The sequence below is a fragment of the Bison bison genome, unplaced genomic scaffold (genome assembly GCF_000754665.1).
Source record: "Bison bison bison isolate TAMUID 2011002044 unplaced genomic scaffold, Bison_UMD1.0 scf7180017864235, whole genome shotgun sequence".
In the NCBI taxonomy this organism is placed as follows: Eukaryota; Metazoa; Chordata; class Mammalia; order Artiodactyla; family Bovidae; genus Bison; species Bison bison.
In genome coordinates, this window is record NW_011494807.1 from 1,711,161 (window position 1) to 1,717,160 (window position 6,000).

Sequence of the window (6,000 nt, forward strand, 5' to 3'; positions counted from 1 at the left end):
CCTATGTGTTCCACCTCAGTATTTCCCTGGTGGCTTAGCCAGTAAAAATCTGCCGGCAATGCAGGAAATGGAAGACATGTGGGTTCATTCCCTAGGTAGGGAAGATCCCTGGAGAAGAAAATGGCAACCCACTCCAGTATTCTTGTCTGGAGAATTTCACGGACAGAGGAGTGTGGTGGGCTACAGTCCATGGGGTCACAGAGTCGGACACAACTGAGTGACTAAGCATGCCCAGTATTTCCAAGGTTGCCATACTCCTTAGTTCTAGTATGGGTTTGCTTCTAGTCTTTCACTTCTTTGCAATTTATGTATTCACCTTCTAAATACAACTCTTAAACGCTGTGCAAAAATGCAGCAGAAGGAGTATTTCCTAACTGAAACTTAAAACTAAGAACAACCAATACTGATCATTTCCCATTACTGATTGCTTGATGCTTCCATGTTATGAACTACCACTTTTGAAATATATTTTAAAACAATTTAATATATTAATAAAGTATGGTGTCTCTATGTTAAACATTTAGTGTTACATTTTTACATTTTCCCTCAGCATATAGTGGGACTCACTTATTATAATTTCTTTGTTTGAATTTTTATGTTAGGATTTGTCATCAAACTGTGCTTATATTTTTAATGGTTATATTGATAGTTTCAGGATTAATTAACTGTAAACATACATAAATCATAAATTATGAAGAACATAGTGCTTAAATACCCTTTCATAACTGTAGCTCATTTCATCATCTTGGTACTTTTTCATCAGAGAACTTCTTCTCTTCATGCCCAGTACCACCCACATGGGACATTAGGGTTCTCTATCTCTGATTTGCTGATAAAACCCTGAATATTATGGGCTTAAGTATATGTTGACTTGGCATTTGTTCATATTTGTTTAGTTTTCTATGATTAGCAGCCGTAAAGCTGTCTCCCACCTAATTTTACTTACATCAGTATGGTTCATTCTTAACCTCTTCACAGCTTCCCTTTTACAGACAGAATGTGCTTCATAAAGATTCTCTTGGACTAATGATACTAGACTTCATTGTCTAAATAAGGGTCCTCTGGATAAGCTTTTCTATACGCTCAACCTACTCTGTGCATCTCTAGTCATATATTATCTGCTATAGCTATTATCCCTTTATTTGATCCAAATTTCCTTTCACTTAACAGTTTTCCTTATGACTTGCATGTGATCATTTCCTAATGAATTGGAGATAATTTTTTGTCTTCATTCCTATTATTATTGGATTGATTTTTGAAAAGACAATGCCATATATAAGGCTTTTTTTCTCCAGTATATCCCATCAACTTATTATGGTATATAGTGTCTTTCAATTTGATTTATTGTTGCCTCAGATGACTTTAATACCTTGAATTTGAGCTCCCATCCCCAACACAATAACTTATGGATGGAAGCGCTACTGCTAGATGACTTGGGTTCATTAATCTATGACTGTGACACATTATTTTATGTATTCCATTTTTCATGTATGACAGACACATTATGGATCATTCTCATTTTGGTATTTAATGTGTTGTTTTCACTGAACAACAAATGATGTATAATTATACATGTTATTAATTACCTACAGTTGTTTATTTCTTTGGAGCAAGTGAGAAAAAGTATAAAACAAATTCATTATTCAGAATATATGAAACTCATTGTTAATTTCTAATCCATCCATCTCTTTTCTTTCTTAAAAAATAGTATTTTATGTGAACAGCCTAAAAAAATCTCTGTTAAGATCTTGTAGCTTTCGATAGATTTCAGATCTCATCTGTTGTTTCATCACATTCATATGGGCTTTTTAAATATCCCTTAAATGGCAAAAACAGTATATTCTTTGCTTCTGTTTATGAACAGAATTTAATATGATCTCTAGGCTGCGAATATTTTATATGTTATTTTTGTACATCTAAATGTGAGCACTACTTCAGAACACTCCTTTATACCCCATCAACCATGAGTTCTGTGCTTAGTCACTCAGTTGTGTCCAACTGAGCAACCCCATGGACTGTAGCCCATCAGGTTCCTCTGTCCATGGGGATTCTCCAGGCAAGAATACTGGAGTGGTTGCCATGCCCTCCTCCAGGGGATCCTTCAGGGATCTTTCCAACCCAGGGACATATCGAGTTCTCCCCCATTGCAGGCAGATTCTTTACCATCTGAGCCACCAGAGAAACCCATCAACCATGAGTTCTGGTGTAGAAATAGCAGTGAGCTTTCTGAAGCAGTTCCTGGTATGCATTATAATAGCAAGGACTTTTAAAATTTTATTTATTATTGTGGCAAAAATAACATGAGACCTACCATTTTATTTATAAAGGTTGACATATAAAGTAGAGTATTTTAGCCATAAGCACAATGCTGTAGATCGCTATAAATTATTCATCTTGCAAAATTGAAACTTTATGCATGTTCAACTCCTCATTTATTTCTCTCTCCAGCTTCTGGCAATGACTTTCTGCTTCTATAAATATTACTACAATATAGATCTCATATAAGGGAATAATCAAGTATGTGTCGTTCTGTGACTGCCTTATTCCATTTAGCATAATGTTATCAAATTCATCTGTTACTGCATGTAGCAAGATTTCCTTCTTTTTATGGTTGAATAATATTTCATTGTAAGTGTATAACACATTTTTCTTTCTTACTGTTTTATTTAGCATTTTCTTTCTTTTCTCTTGCCCTTCTCCCCTCCACCTGTCTTTCATCCCTCCTTCCCTCCTTTCTCCCTTTCTTCTTTCCTTCCTTACTTTTGAGCACATTTCAGATCTACCCTCCAAACACATTTAAAGTACATATTATTGATATAACTATAGTCACAAAGCTGTACACTAGATATCCAGACCTTAATCATCTAGTATAATTGGAAGTTTCGATAGTTTAATCAACATCATTTCATTTTTCCTTCCTCCCAGCTCCTGGTAACTACCAATATACTCCCTTCTCTTATGAGTTTGACTATTTTAGATTTCACACATACGTTAGGTCATGCAGTATGTATCTTTCTGTGTTTGGCTTGTTTCATCCAGTTTCATCTATTTGACCACAAATGGCAGAAATTTATTTTTTCCTATGGATGAATAATATCCCATTGTATGTATATGTGTAAATATATTTATGTTTTCTTTATTCACTCATCCATTGGTATTTCTACATTTTGGCTAATGCTGCAGTTAATATGGAAATTCAGATTTCTCCCAGATACTGGTCTTATTTCTATTAGATGTGTATCCAGAAGTGGGGCTGCTGAATCATAAGGTAGTTCTAGTTGTTATTTTTCAAAGAACTTCCATATAATTGTCTGTAATGGCTGTACCAGTTTACATTCCCATCAACAGTATAAAGGGTTCCCTTTACTCCGCAGTCGTCCCAGCACTCATTTCTGGTCTTTTTGAGAATAGCCATTCTTACAGGTGGTTTTAATTTGCATTTCCTTGATGATTTGTGATGTTAAGCACCTTTTCATATACCTGTTGGCCATTTGTATGTCTTCTTTAAAGAAATGTCTATTCAAGTCTTTTGCCCATTTTGAAAATACGATTATTTGGCTTTTGCTATTAAGTTGTAGGAGTTCTTACCCTGATCAGAAAGGTGACTTGCAGATATTTTCTCCCATTCTATAGGTTGCCTTTTTACTCTGCTGACACTTGGCTTTCTCTTGCAGAAGCCCATAAGACTGAAGTAATCCCATGTGTCTATTTTAACTTTTGTCGCTTATGCTTTTGATGTCACACCCCAAAAACCCATTGCCCAGATCAGTGTCACGATTTTTCCGTATGTTTTCTACTAAGAGTTTGAAATTTTGAGGTTTTACATTTAAGTCTTTAATCCATGTTATCTTTTGTGTATGGTATTAAAAAAGGTCTAATTTCATTCTTTTCATGTGTATATCCTGCTTCCCAACCTATGATCTAAAAGGCTATATCAAGGTGGTAACAATAATATGAGCAAAGACTCTCGGATATGAAAAATATTTGCTACTAAATTATACATTTAACTATCTTGCTATCCTTAATACACAGAGTTAGCATTTTTGTATTCCCAGTCTCTTGAATATAGTATACTCATTCAACTTGCTAATCTTTGTCCTCAATACCTTTGTTTCTCTTTTAAATGCATTTTGAGTCCTTTTTAAGCTATAAGCCATTCCTGAAGTTCCCAATGAGGTACATCTTTCTTTGAATAGTTCTTCAAAGAACTATTAATTCTTTGAATAACTATAGTTCTTCAAATAACTTAGTCTTTGCTCCTTCTTTTTAAACATCCTGCTGCTGCTAAGTTGCTTCAGTCGTATACTGATTTTTTGCCTCAGTGTTTATTCTTCTCAACTAGATTCTGAGACCTTGTATTGACAGGTCCACAATTTATATATCTTTATATATTCTACCAGGCCCTTTATAGAGTAAATACTATAATAATATTAACCATAATAACTAGCTTTTATTAAATTCTTATTACATATCAGGCCAAAGTGAAAAAATCTGTTGGTTGTTGTAAATGAATATTGTGAAAAGGCAGTTACTTTCTGAATTAAACAATATAAATTAAATACTTGGATAACTTTCAGGAGTTGCAAGTTAGACTAGAGTCAATGAAAAATAATACCATCCTCATCCCTATGCTGCTATTCTGGCTGAGTTAGATGGCTTCCATAGCTCTGCATGTTCATATTTACCAGATGTATGTCATCTACTCAAATCTTGTATCAGGAAAGCTAAGCTCCATACATAACAGAATTTATGATTTGATACAAATTGGATGGGTGATGTTCCTTTGTTTGAAGTATACCACATTCTTTTTCATGCTCTGGATTATTTACTTTATGATAGTAACTCAGGAGACTCTTTCATCTTCTGGTAGCTATGCCAACAACATTGACTACTGAGAGATCTGTACAGGCCTTTTGCTGACAAGAGACAATGTTGTTCCTGTCTTCAGATGTGCACATACGTGCAAGGAATTTATCTTAGCTGACAGCAGTGCTCATGTATCAGGGGCAAATGTGAACATGCTTAAATACCACAGGAAGATAGCCCGGGTCTACTAGATATATCTACCCTACTAGAGCTAAGGCAGTGTGGCTGTTGGAGAGAGGCTGTGAAGGAATGTGCTTGATTGTTCTTGGTGGGTCTTCTGTTATTCAAGTCATTTCATATCAGTCAGATGACAAGGATGAGGAGAAGCATTTTGAATGTTTAATTAAACTGAGTTTTATTGTGCACAAATACCAACCTTCTCTAGATTACAGTACTATATTTTGAGATGTGAAACAAAATTATTTTTCCCCATAATGAAATAGTGTTGAAATTCAACTAGTTCTGAATGTTCATGCCAGTTCTAGAAACATGCTATCAAAACAAAGAAAAATATAGAAAATATTCCATAGAAACATTTTTCAGTTTAGTTTAGTTCCTCAGTCGTGTCCGACTCTTTGCGACCCCATGAATCGCAGTACGCCAAGCCTTCCTGTCCATCACCAACTCCCGGAGATCACTCAAACTCACGTCCATTGAGTCAGTGATGCCATCCAGCCATCTCATCTTCTGTTGTCCCCTTCTCCTCTTGCCCTCAGTCCTTCCTGGCATCAAGGTCTTTTCCAGTGAGTCAACTCCTTGCATGAGGTGGACAAATTACTGGAGTTTCGGCTTTAGCATCATTCCTTCCAAAGAAATCCCAGGGCTGATCTCCTTTAGGATGGACTGGTTGGATCTCCTTGCGGTCCAAGGGACTCTCAAGAGTCTTCTCCAACACCACAGTTCAAAAGCATCAATTTTTCAGTGCTCAGCTTTCTTCACAGTCCAAATTTCACATCCATATATGACCACTGGAAAAACCATAGCCTTGACTAGACCGACCATTGTTGACAAAGTAATGTCTCTGCTTTTCAATATGCTATCTATGTTGGTCAAAACTTTTCTTCCAAGGAGTAAGTGCCTTTTAATTTCATGGCTGCAGTCACCATCTGCAGTGATTTTGGAGCCCAAAAAAAT